The sequence below is a fragment of the Ambystoma mexicanum genome, chromosome 3p (assembly GCF_040938575.1).
Source record: "Ambystoma mexicanum isolate Mex_15411 chromosome 3p, UKY_AmexF1_1, whole genome shotgun sequence".
Lineage (NCBI taxonomy): Eukaryota > Metazoa > Chordata > Amphibia > Caudata > Ambystomatidae > Ambystoma > Ambystoma mexicanum.
The window spans coordinates 311788481-311802811 of NC_090925.1; positions in this window are offsets into that span (position 1 = coordinate 311788481).

Here is a 14331-nt window from a genome sequence, read left to right on the forward strand (position 1 = left end):
CCCAAGTTAAACAGTACCCGCTGTCCAAAGAAGCAGAAGAAGACATACGAGATACCATTGTGGCACTCCTGAACCAAAAAATAATAGTGCCCTCGACCACCCTATTTAACACAGCGATCTACTTGATAAAAAGGGCAAAGGGGGGAGTTGGAGCATGATCCAGTAACTTCGTCCTCTGAACGATATAGTCCAGGCAAAGTTTCCTGTAGTTCCAAACCCTGTAACAATACTATGCAGCATCCCTAAGGAGGTGACCCACTTCATAATGGTAGATCTTAAAAACGCCTTCTTTTCCATTGCCCTGCATCCCGATTTGCAGTACCTCACCGCGATTACGCATGGGGGGATGTGTTTCGAGCACACAAGAGTGCCTCACGGGCACTGTGAGTCCCACAGCATCCTCAACATGATCCTGCATGCTGACTTAGGTAACATCCAAGTGCCCAATACCATCATTCAGTATGTTGGTGAATTGCTGGTGTGTAGCAACAGTGAATACTAGTGTAGGAAGGATTCCATCACCCTCCTACAGTTACTGACGTACAAAGGGTACAAAGTAGGTAAGGTGCAGCTGCAGTACTGCCTACAAGAAGTGCTCTATTTCAGCCAGCTGATATCTGTTCACAGGAAGAAAATCATACCTCATCATGTCGCTTCAGTGCGTGGCACTCCACAGCCCAAAACCGAAAAGATGCAAAAATGTTTAGGGTTATTTAGGTAATTACTGTAGGGCCTTGATTCTAGATTATGCAGCATACACCAAGCCCCTGTTACAGGGCCTTAAAGAAGCCCAAAGGAATGACCATAAGATTTCCTGTAGGGAGGACATCCTTACCAATTTTAACACTCTAAAAGAAGTAATCTCCACCGCCCCAGTGATGCCCCCCTAATTATACGCAAGAGTTTTATCTCTTTTCCCATTAAAATGGGCAATTGATGACTGCAGTACTGACACAAAAGAGTACGATGGGCCACAAGCCATTGGCCTACTACAGCGTACTGCTGGATTCTGTGATCTAGGGTCAGTTCCCATGTGAACAAGCGCTTGCTGCCGCTGCATTTACAATTGAAAAGAGCTACACAATTGTTACAGGGTGCTCCGTAACACTGTTTGTGCAGCATGCAGTGTTCAATATTTTGGAGCGGTCCAAATTACTTTGACCCCGGAGCGGGCATCCACATATGAAATCATTCTGCCCAGCCATAACATTTATATTGTGAGGTGTAAAACTGTAAATCCTACCACCTTTCTAACAGAGCAGTGCACTGAGGAAGACCTGGTAGCACATGATTGTGTGTCATTTGAGGAGAGGACAATGATATCCTGAAGGCAAGGGATAGCCCATTGAAGGGGGCGGGAGGATTGCTTTTCGTTGATGGGCCAGCAATTATCAAACAGAGCTGAGGTTTGAGGCATACTGGAATGGCATCAGTATCCCTGGTGGATGGAAAATACGAGGTATTGGTGCAGAAAAGATTACCTATGCACTACTCAGCCCATGCAGCAGAACTTATAGTTCTCATTGAGGTGCTTGTAGCGCCTCAAGAGTGCCGTGCCACCATCTATTCTGATTCGGCTTACATCACCACCATGGTGCACACATGCCTGGGGCGGTGGAAGAGGAGGGGGTTTAGGAGAGCTGGCGGGTCCCCGGTATAACATGCAGCACTGTTAGACAAACTAATTGATGCTTTATCCCAACCCTCCTTGACAGTGGTGGTGATATGCACTGCCCATACAAGTGATACAGACAAGGTTTCACTCGGTAACGTTGCTTCAGATGCGGCGGCCAAGCAAGCAGCGTATTCACCGGTGCCGAGTGTCCCTGGGTACCCAGTGGTAGCACAAATTAGGGAGCAATTGTCAGACTCCTACAATTCCTTACCAAATGCCCAACTGATAGAACTGCAGGGACGGGCCCCACAGCAAAAGAAACAATTGTGGTTAGAGAGGGAATTCAAGCAATCCCCTACAGATTTATCATGGTGACAAGAAACATTGGGCAAAGCAGTTATGCCACACAAGATGCTGCTGGTTGCGTTGGACCAACTGCATCACCCTTCCCATGTATCTAAGCAACACATCACCACAGATATACAGGAGGATTGATTTGCCCCCAATCTGAAGGAGGCAATAATTAAAATGGTAATCAACTGCATCACGTGCCAGAGTTACAATAGTGGTCTCACTTTACAAACTATCAGAGGTACAATGCCCGCCCTACTGGGCCATTCCGGGAGTTGCACATCGACTATGCAGACATGGGTGAAAGATGTATCGGATCCCACTATCTGATAGTAGTTGTGTGTCCTTTCTCACAATGGGTGGAGGCTGGTCCTTCTGCATACCCTGATGTGAAATATGCAGCCACATTTTTTTTGTTAGAGATGTCTTTCCTTGATGGGGCGTGTGCAAGGTTTTGAGGTCGATAACAGCACACATTTCTTCAATTAACTTTGTAAGGAAGTTACCGCATTATTATGGATATAGCATCAGATGTACACAATTTACCACCCCAAAGCAAACAGAGTTGTGGAGAGGATAAATGGTCTTCTATAGAGTAAACTTTCCAAGTTTTGCACCACCCTAAAAAAGAATTGGGTGCACTGCCTGCCTCTTGCTTTATTCAGCATGCTCACGCAGCCCTGTAGGATCATGATTTATCACCCCAAGAGGTGGTAATGGGGTGCCACATGCACACGCCTCTATCTCCAAACAAGAGTGCATCTGATGCTCACAGGGCTGCATCCACTCTAGTGGATGAATTTCGTAGCTACTTGTGTGCCCTAACCAAAACCATAAAATGTATCTCTCAATAGATTTTGCTGCCAAAGACTGAAGAAACGACCAGCGCTGCATCTGAAACTCCACCCACATCGCCTCCTCTTCAGCTTTTCCCTGGCAACCACACCTTTATTAAAAACTTTGTCCACCGGTGGAATGAGCCCACATTTAACAACCCCTTTGAGGTGGTGTATGCTACCCCTCTTGCAGTATAAGTCCGTGAATTATAGTACTGTGTGGATTTCTCCGATGTTCCCAAAGCACCCCAGGCTGCACCCACCCAAACTCCATAAGAGTAGTACAATGGTATGTGTTAAATGCCTGCCAAATAATACCTCGTCCCCAGGTAAAAATCCTATAAATTACAGTCAACTGCAAATTAATTGCTGGTGTCTCCCCAAAGTATTTTTTTACTTCCATTACTTCCATACAAAAGGATATATATATATATATATATATATATATATATATATATATATATATATATATATATATATACCACAATAATAATACCACTGTGATAGATAAAAATGCTCTCTCTCTCTCTTGCTTCTCTCTCTATTTATATATTTTGCAATGGATTTGCATGGGTCCAAATATTCCATTTATAAAAAGCAACATTTTCATTTTTAGCAATATTTTCTTCTAACTGTGATTTCCCCAACTTACATATGTGTAATGCATTGGGTAGCAAGTATATTTGCTATTTCTATGTTTGGATTATAAATATATGTAGGATGCAGTTTTATATGGAGGAGTGATATAAAAAGGGGGGTAGGAAATTCAACTTGTATTAACGGATCGCTTTCTAAAGGCTATGTGGGATATCTAACACGTGACAATTATGCAACTGCAATTGCAAATACAACTGACACAAATAATACTGCGGCCGCAGTACTTCATCAAAGGTTTGATGTATCTCTAAATAATACTCTTGTTACCCAACAATATATAGTGAGTGTTGCAAATCTACTCATGATATGATATGATATGTTTATTTATATAGCGCCTATGCACAATGTGTTTCAAAGCACTTCAAGGCAAGGGAGGGAACAAGGGAAAAAACAATGACATTCTTACAGGCCATGAACAGTAAGGATGTGAAATTAACTATCGTACTTGGCCTGACGACATTTCAGATAGTGCAAGAGCTAAAACATAGATAACGAAGGGAGGGAGGAAAGTGGGAAGGAAATGGAAACAGACAGGCGACTAACGTACTAGGCCTGACGACATTTCTGTCACATGTTATCATAATTTCCAAATGTGTTCTCTAACATGCTTCTGAATGACACTTTCTTTTATAGTGGATCAAAACATCTTAAAAGACAAATTAGAAGGGTTAAATATGATCAATACCAAGGACTTGGGTTAGATACAATAGAAGATGTGCAACATCCACAATTAAGTAATAGTTGGTACGCAGACATGATCTCAGTGGGGAAAGTGAACGTTAATGGAAGCTGTTACGTGTGCTCCTTGATTCCACACGTGCCGGGAGCCCCTAAAGAGTTAACACCACAGGGAATTCAAATTGTGGAGGCCCAATGCTTACTGCATCTGACATTGTGCAGGCTCCAAAGCACTTTCCAGGCATGAAGCATACGGCTAGAAGTGGGGGATCCTGATCAACTGCAATGTGCCCAAAACCCCAAGAGTGTGCAGTGCTTGCAAAGGCCATATCTAAAACTGCAAGGTGTCAAGTTCTTGGTGAACAGATTGCAAGAAACTACAATGAGCTGCATGGCTGGAGGACCAGTAGGGTTCTGAGAAGAAGTGATAGACAAAGTGAGCAGTGTGTGCTGCAAATACCGGAAAGTGGCAAATCTCGCATGGATCGAGGCAATGGAAAAACCAGTGAAAGTGCAAAAGCAGGAAGAATATGAACTGTGCTTTTACAACGAAGGAAGCCTCCTCCTGGGGGTCAATAGTAGGTGAACAAGATATTATACATAACAGATCTCAAAAAATGGACAGCTGCCATCATGGATAACTGCTGGGTGTGTGGAGGGGCACCTGCTCGCTGGCCTCACTGCACTCAGCGCTCTAGGTGCTCCCTGAAGAACACTTAATACTGTGGCCAGGGGGGTTTTCAACTCCAACAACCACACCAAGGTCCGGCATTCCCACCACAGTGCCACCGCAGAAGCACATCTTTCGAATCCTGCCAGAGAAGGAGAAAAGAGAAAAGAGAAATATTGCGGCAGAAGATAAGATAAAATTACCTATCGCAAGATTCCTCACAATTACTTAAAGAAATACCAGACCAATACCGGCTATACAGCAAAGAAGAAAAATGTTTTGCATCATTACTACTGGGGGTGCAGACCGCCGCCAACGCCAAGTGGCTCCAGATCGTGCGGTGGGAAGTGATCGAGCTGGCTAATGACACAGAGCAAGGGCTCTATGCGATCAAGATGTAAATGCGCCCAATAAGGCTGATGACGTTCCAGAATAGATACATGCTGGACCTCTTCACTGCCAGGGAGGGAGGGATCTGCAAAAAAGTTGGTGATTCATGGTGTACCTATGCACCGCCAACGGATGCAGAAAACGGGTCCCTTACCAATATAATAGGGGCCCTGCACGTTCTCGGCACTCATATGCAAACACAAGCGGGCATACAAGAGTCTGATTGGTTTGATTAACTTTTTTCTTGAGCACCATTTGGATGGGCCAATCGTGAAGATGTTGGTTCTCGTGGTCATGGTCGTATTGGTCATATTCTGCACCTGCCAGCTGGGACTTCAGTGCTGTGTTAAAGCAATGCCTAGCAGCGCAATGATGATGGTTTCATTTGGAGTACAGGAGGCACCATGTGGTACGAAAGATAGCGCAATTCAGACTGACAATCCAAATAAGCCATGAATGGTTGTGATTGAGGAACATCTTCACCCCCTAGGCACCACCACAGTTCCCCCACCTGACCCCAAGAACTACACAGAACACTGGGTAAATTTATTAGGGGATGCAGGATGTATATATATGACATGTACCCCTGAGCAATATGCGCAGGTGGGAAAAGTTTGCGGTCTGTAGGTAAAGCATTGGTACCCAAGGACGTGTCACCTACATATTTGGAAGCTGAAAGATTGGAAGGGGAAAGAAGGGGTGAAAAGGACAAGGGGCTTACATGGGAGTTCATTAACAAAAGGGGGAATGTTAGGAAGGAGGGGTGATCGTCCCAGACCCCCCAGCGCTTTTGAATGAAACAGAGGCCCGTGATGTGCAGTAATGGCCAGGGGAGGTTACAGGGGTGTCACTGAAGGCCATAGTGCAGGAAGGGGGGTGTACATTTTGCCCAAGAATACATGGGAAGTCAGACACCATCTTAGATAGTAGTAGCCATATTGGAATCGAGTCCTAGTCTTGTTCTGAAGCCAGGCTGCATGGCCGAGAAACACACATAGAAATAACATGTATGCAAGCGGGAATAGGTTGTAGCCCGGGCACCGGTGAGAAAGGCCACAGCTGCAGAGATTCACTAACCATTCATTGTCTCATGATGCCAACATCTCGTATCCCATAAGGAATGCGCCTTGCAAAGCCACGAGGGGGTTGAGAGCTCACTGTGAAAAGTGATTCCATGAGAAGGTGGGCACGAGCATCTGACCCTTCCTGTCACAGCCCTAAGTGATAGCATCCGAAAGCCTCCACCTAAAGGCCCCCAGCATACAAAGATATCAGTCAGCCCAACACCACCAACCATAAAACTGTCAAACCCCCAATCGATAAGAAAAACATCTGAAAACAAGGATCAGTTGCATTCACCATATGTCACGTGATTTGTGCTGCGAGATGCCGGGAGGGATAAGACAACATGGCGAAAACGAGGGTGGTTAACTTTGGTTGGGCGCCAGCATGTCTGAACTCGAGTTACAGTTTGTTAGAAGCAATGGCCTCGAAGTATCCTCTTCACCCATGTCTGCAGTATCAGGTGCACATCAGGTTAGAGATAGAGCCAGTATTGTTATTTTCCCACATAATTGCCAATTAGCTACAGTTTCATACCTGATGAAATGCAAGGAGGAGCCCACGTGGAAGAAGGTGGACAGACAGAGCTGGGGCCAATGGCCTGGCATCCCTTATGGGGCAGGTAGCCTATGTATAGGGTTGCGACCAACCAGCCATCCTGGTTTGCACACTATTGGTCTCATCAGAGGTTGGCCGGTATCCCAGCGCTAATTGCGCTGGGATACTGCCCAACGCTATTAGCGTTAGCGCTACTCAGTCCAGTGCTATTAGTGCCAGATCCTGAGTAGCGGTACAGCATTTTAAGTTCCCATTCCCCATGGGGTCCCTTGGACCCAATGGGGTTAGGGGGTGCTATTACTGCTGGTGGTAATTGCACTGGCGGTAATAGCACCGGAAACGGATGAAAAACAGGCGAAAAGCAGAATGTTTACCTCCAGCAAAAAGCTGGAGGTAAAATGCCAAACTTTCCGCCCAACTCATAATAGGGCTAGCTCTTAAATGCAGTGGTATTAGCGTTACCACCGCATTTAAGGGCTAACACCCAACTTGTGATGAGGTCCATAGGTAATTTACATCACTGTTGACGCTGTATGCCTTCGTAAAATGGTGTTCATACTGATTTCGGCAGAACGTTCCATGGCAGCAGAGTCCTTTGCTGATGCATTTCTATTTTTGTGGAAATAAAACTATGTTTCCTTGCAAGAGGTGTGCTGAGCCTTTTTCCTTAGTGGGTTGTATTTTTTCTGGTGTGAGCTTTGAGGGGCTTTTCTACACTAGTCCTTAGAACTTAAGTGGTTAATAGGCAGACAGAAGTGGTCAGCAATCGGGAGAACTATCGCATCCTGTTGAGAAGGGATTGAACCCTCTCCTCTGAAGGAGTTGCCCTGCAAGAGAGCTTTTCCAGGCATGCCCTCACGTAGAGAGCCTGCTAAAATGGGATCAGAAAGGATTTTGGATAGTTCACAGAAAACCCTAGCGAATGCAGGTATTGAATGGACAGTGCAGTGTGCTGGGCCGCCATGGTGGACTATGCCGCCCACACCAGTTCATCGTCTAGGTATGGGCAGACGTGTGCGCCAGATTGGCGGACATGAGCCACTACTGGGGCCAGGCATTTGGTGAAAACTCTTGGGGCTGGCCTGAGTCCGGAAGGTAGAGCCATGAATTGGTAGTGGCAACCTGCGACCATGAAGTGTAGGTAGCGGCGATGCTTCTGGTGGATAGGGATGTGGAAGTAGGCATCCCCTAGGTGCAGGCACACTAGAAAATCCCCTTCTTGCAGCTGGCACAGCACCTGTTGCAGGGTTATCATTCTGAAAGTTTGGGCCTTTAAATATGTTTTTAGGACACAGAGGTCTAGTATGCCCTTCAAACCCCCTGACTTTTTCTGTACTAGGAAATACCTGGAGGAGATGCCATGTCCGCACTGGTTGTGTGGTACTTTCTCAATGGCACCTTTTGACAGAAGAGAGTGAACCTCTTACAGTAGCAGATGTATGAGCTTCACCACTTTCCACAATGGATGAATGGTTGGTGGTTGCTTGACGAACTCCAGCGTTTGTCCCTGCTGGATAAGGAATAGCATCCACTCATCGATGGTGATGTTTTGCCACTCATTGACGAACTGTGGAAGCCTCCATCCCACTGCGGTGTGAAAGTGAGAGCGCTGGATCCGAGGTGGGTCATATTTGTTTAGCCGGCTGGCCTCTGTTGTGCGAAGAGCCACGTCGGCGCTGGGTGGCGATGTAGGGTTGTGACTTATTCCTGAATTTATCAGACATCAAGTAGAAAGGCAACTTGCATGAAGGTGACTGGTAAGAAGGCCGATAGTCTCGTGTACTTCTGGAGAAACAAGATTTTCCTGAGTGAAAAGGCTGGTGTCGTTATCGCAATGTGCCCAGAGAGCGGGCCGTGTCTGTGTCTGCCTTGATGGTCTGCAATGTTTCGTCCATCTTCTTTCCAAAGAGGTCAATGCCATTGAATGGCACGTCTACCACTTTTGTTTGAACCTATGGACGGACATTGGTAGCCTTGAGCTAACCTTGCCTGCCAAGTACAGCGCCATTCCCCAGCTGCTAGAACCCAGTGTCCACGATGACCACCGATACGGATATTGCATGGTCGGAAGCAGCATTTCCTTCAGAAAGCAGGGCAAAAGTTTCCTGTTTTTATCGTCTAGTATGAACTCTAGAATGAGTCTTATGTTGAACCAGAGTTCCCAGTCGTACCGGGACAGAATTGCCAAGGCATTGCCTGCCTTGACGGTCGGGCCGGCTTTAGTGATTACCTTTTTTCCAAATGCATCCAGACCCTTTCCCTCTGTGTCCGGTGGGACTGAACAGGAACAGGAAGGGTTGACGGAGTGTTTGTGGGCCGCCGCTGGCACCATGGAGTCAGGGGTAGGTTGCACCCTAAGACATGTAGGAACAGTGTCCGGTACCTGATATTTCTTGTCAAACCTCTCCTTCTTTGGAGGCACAAACGGTCTTCCAGATATCATCCAGCAGGGATATGGCCACAAACTATCTTCATTGTTGTTCCTGTAGCTGGTTGAGCAAGCTTCCTCTTTTCTGCTCTTCAGTGGCCAGTCGGAACATCTTTGTTGCACTGGACATCAGGGCGTGGAAAGACCCAATTTTGCCAGGTGGAGTCTCGCAGAGGAACCTTGTCTGGTTTACCTTCTGTGGGGATAAGGTCATCAAACTCATCCATGCCTGTATCCATGGTATATGTGTGGAGGCTTGGATGCGAGTGGCATCATCTTCTGTCAGTTGTACTGGCACCGGGGGGCTGTGAACCCTCAAATGGTGAGGGCCGGTCAGCTAAACCACTAGTGCCAGCTTGAGATGCTAAAGGGTTGGGCAATCTGTGCTGAAGTTCTGACACCAAAGATTGTTTAGGATGTCTAAGGAGAGCTGTAGGAGGAACCATCCCTGGTGGCGCAACTGCCTTGGGCGGAGGTACGTGTGTTGGGTTTGTTTAGGTGGAGGCATGTTGAGTTTGGGGGTGGAGGGTCCTCCTCTAACACAATGTCATTGTAGACGTCAGAAAAAACTGCCACTGGACCTTCCAGATCCAGGCTGGAGAATCTCTTCCATTGGAGCCATTTATGGACCTCTCTCTGGGGTGAACCCAAGAGCAAGTGGAAGAGGGCGGGCAGGCAGGGGCAAGGCAGCTAATGTGTATGGCTGAGCAATTGAAAGAGTTGACGGTGTTGGGGTCAGCAGTGCCACAGGATTAGCCTTAGGGCCTCATCACGAGTTTGGCGGTAACCCTTAAATCCGGCGGTCGCGCTATTACCGCCGGATTTTAGGGTCCTCCAAATCAGGGCTTCGGCGGATTTCTCCCCAGCTCTGTGCTGGGGGGAAATCTACCGAAAATTCACGCTATTACCGCCGGCCAGAAATCCGCCAGCGGTAAGAGTGCGAAAATTCCCCATTGAGCCCAATGGGGAATGAGGCATTCCGAATGGGCTCAGTGGGGAATGGGGAATTCCATTACCGCCAAACCCGTGATCCAGCGCTAATAGCGCCGGGGGTTTGGCGGTAGGGCTAATACCGCCAGCAGTAATACCACCGGCATTACCGCCCAACTCGTGATGAGGCCCTTAATCTTGATTGAAAGAGATTTGATCAAGATAGTCGTTGTCGTCGATGACGTTGCGGTCGATTGTTTTGAGCGCTTGTTAGGAAAGATTCTCTTTACTGCACCTTTCCTTCCATCTTCATGGAACCCCCAAACCTTTTGTTTTATTTTTGACCCTGACCTGTACTTTTTGCAAAACAGTGAAGCCTTACGCTTCACTGCACTGGCCTTTGCTCACATGTTATGGGGAAACTGATATGTCCTTAAGGCTATCAGAACTGGGAAACAGGGTTTCCCTTAGTCGTGTTACTATGTTGCAACTTGTGCTTACTTTTGTATCACTTGTGGTAACTTTTTATCATTGCACAAAGCAGCTTACACTGCAGTGCAATGGGGTCCTTTTTGTTTTGCCCTAGACTAACACTCAAAGGATTTTTTGGTTACTCTAGATGTGCTTAAAAGATGGGCTGGTGCCAGCAGTGACTTTTCCCCACTTTTTGGGGAATTTCGTTTTAGTTTTACTGTGTTTACCGTGTTTGGCTACTGACTGTGGCTACTGGTCAAACATGGCTGTGCCACAAGGTTTTACGCCCATTCTTTTTGCATCTTGTTGTTTAGCCTTCTTCCTGGCCTCAGAGTCCAGGAAGATCCTTATAAGGACTTCCAGTGCCTGGGAAAGCAGCATCTTTTGGCAGGCTACTGGAGGGCTTTGTGTGTTTGCAGGTAGGATGTGGGCTGGGCCAGTCTGGCCCAATCCACATATTGGTTTCTGTGTGTCTGAGTGGTATGCACGAGTGTTCCAGCCAGTGGTCCTGATTGGACCACTGTGGGGGTGTGTGTGGCCTAGTTCTGCTATTGGCTAGTGGGAGTTTCGACTCAGACCTGGCTTTTGGCATAAGAAGAGGACCCCTTCATGCATTTCCCAGAGATCCTGGAAGAACCTGAAGGAGCCAAGTATCGTATCCAGCTGAGATGACCCGCAAAGAAACCCGAAACCTGACTGAAGGAGGCCTGGCAACCAACTTCTGTTGCAGTCCCAGTGGAGCCCTGTCTTGCTCGTGATTTTCAGTAGGGCTGCAAAGGTGCTACGACCCATGGAGTAGAGGGACCATCCATTCCCGATGTCTACTCAGTGCCCAGCACAAAAACCGCCTTGGGAAGTGCCCGGGAAACGTCCTGTGGCTGACCAGCTTCGTTTTTGGGCTACCGGGTTCATTTCATTGCCGTTCCGAGTTTCCGCCTAAAACTTGGCACACACACCTTCAGCTACCACTGAAACGACACCTTCTGCAAAGTTTCGGCATCCTAGCACCAAGGGGACCCGAGAAAGACTGGAAACTACGACCTCAGCTACTGAGTCCTGCTGCATCGCTGTGCATCATCCAAAACCTGCTTTGCCGACACAAGTCCAGTCCCGGGAGGGGTGCTGCATCGTTGGTTTTTGCATTTCTTCACCGAGAGTCCTTGCACCAGCAAAAGATCCCAACCGGAGAATCACTCGAACCTGCAACCCCTGAAAATTGAGGACCGCGGATTTTGCCGGGAAAAGCAAGCCAGCACACCATTCCTTTGTTCCACAAAGATTTGGGAAGATTCGGAGTAAGGAGGGTACGTTACAGAGCTTTTAACCCACCCCTATACTCCCATTATAGGTCAATAGGCTTATAATAATGCTATTGCCTATACTATTGGCTTTGCCATTACTTGCCTTGGCAAGACTTCTGACTGTTGGGGGTAATTTTGGGCACTTGTCTACATTGGACCCTGACTCTAAGAATCCATCACTGGTCCCCAGAGACCCTACCTATATTTTTTCCTGCATCCTAACTTCTGTGCAACTGTATCCAGACAATTTAGGGTTCGACAATTTTAGCTAAGGATCATCTATGTGGAACTTTTTGTGTATGATACTTACCTATTCATTCCTTTGCAGGAGTATTTTGATTTGCATTGTGCACTTGAACCTGTGACTGTATATATGTATTTTAGTTTGATGGTATTGGTTGAAAAGTCTACCTGCTTGTATTCATTTTCTTATAGTGTGTTTTGGCCATAATTAAATAACTGTATTTTTATACAACTTGTCTAAGTGCAATTTGTGACTCCCATTGTGTGACCTCATTGTGGACCCTTTACACTCTCACCCCTCTGAAGAACTTAGCCTAGACCGCCTGTCACTGCTACCTTAAACTGTTTAGCTACAGCTTCCCAGAGTTGTCCCTGTCACAATATAGGTTGGCCTTCTATACATCTGTCCACCAGGCCAGAGTATAGAAAATCAGTCCTAACAGCGCTCGATGACGAGGTTGTGGTCGTCAATGGTGCCGAAAATGTTTGTGTCTGTCGACTGGGATGTAGACAGGGCCTTACTTTTCGAAGACAAGGGCCTGCCATGAGCCGTTTAATGAATGGTAGGTGAAGATCTAGACACTTTTGACGATTTCTCCATACACAAGGGAATGGGTTTCGTCTGCGTGGTCATCGAGGGGAAAGGTGCTTACTTCAGGGGGAGGCATCATACTGCAAACCTTCTTTCGGCTTTGGGATGCCTCTTCGTGCAACCTGGACCTCTTCCTAGAGTTGGTACGCTGTGTTGGTGTGCCTTGCCTGTGTGAGGCATGACTGCAGAGTGAAGCCGAGTCAGAGGCCCCCCCCCCCGGCTTCATGAAGCTATGCCAGTAAATTCTTGTGGCAGTCTCTGAGTGTTTAATTGGAAAACAACTGGCATATCACACAATGATGTATGCCGGATGGAGGTAATAGGGGAATTGTCGTGCAGATCCTCCACTAACACATTCTTAAGGCTGCACCAGGTGCAGGCCTTGAACAGACTTTTTCTCCTGGACTCAGCCATGGATGTAGGCCTCAGCAGCGGAAAAGAGTCGAAGACGTGAATTCACTCAGGGAGAGGCCAGTGACAAGGCCAGACTGGAACACCAGGTGTCGCCAGGGCACAGGATCCTCGAACTGTCTTTGGAGTTGAAGAAACTTCACAGAAAACTATTGAAAATGTCGAAAATATATGAGAGATTTTTCAGAGGATTCTGAACATGAAATGTGCAGTTAAAATCTGAGTATGGGCTGTGGGCAGTATGACCGAAATTACTATACTATAGCACTAAATAAACTGCTCAATGTTAAAGATGATTCTTAGCCTGGCCACGAGGAACATTGACAGTATTTGAATTTATGAAAGCTCCAATGCTGGAGAAAGAGATCTATTTTAAGTCAGTCTGATATATCATCTCTGCTTGTAAGCAATAGAGAAAATCAGATCACATCAAAATGATAAAAAAGAATCAAGCAATTTATTGAAAATAAGGCTAGCTTTGCTTTCTGTATTCAATCTTCAATCTGACTGACAGGTAGAGAGAGCAAACAAGACATTGGAATAGTATCCATGCGCCTATACACAAGTGTTTCAAGGCGCGATGAGGCAGGGAGGGGGACAGAGGGATGAAAGAGACAACGATCCTACTAGGCCAAGTGACATTAAGATTGTGCAAGAGCAGAGGACAGAGGAGGGGAAAAAGGCCAGGGGAGGGGAAGGGTGGCAGTGCAGTACAAAGGATCAACAATAACAAGAAGTACGGCCAGCAGGTGGCAAGTGCAAGGGTAAGTGCAGACAGCGGGTGTCCAATAAGTGCAGGTAAGGTAACTGTAGGGTTGCAGATACAGACCCAAGTGCAAGGGTTGCCAGGAGGCAGTGCGGGTGTGCAACTGGGCCGGCAGGGACCTGGGGCCGAATTCAGAGGGTATCCAGGTGACCAGTGCAGTATCAGACAGGATATCAGCAGGGGATAGGAAGAGAGAATGCAGAAGCAAAGAGGAAGGTCTTGAGTTGCTTCCAGAACCGGACATGGTTCTCCTCAAGTTTCAGAGAGGCAGGGAGGCTGTTCCAGAAGGAGGCCCGAGCTGAAGAAAGTGCTCTAACACCAACTTGTTGCTTGGAGAAGCGATTGACCCTGAGGGAGTCGGAGGTGGAG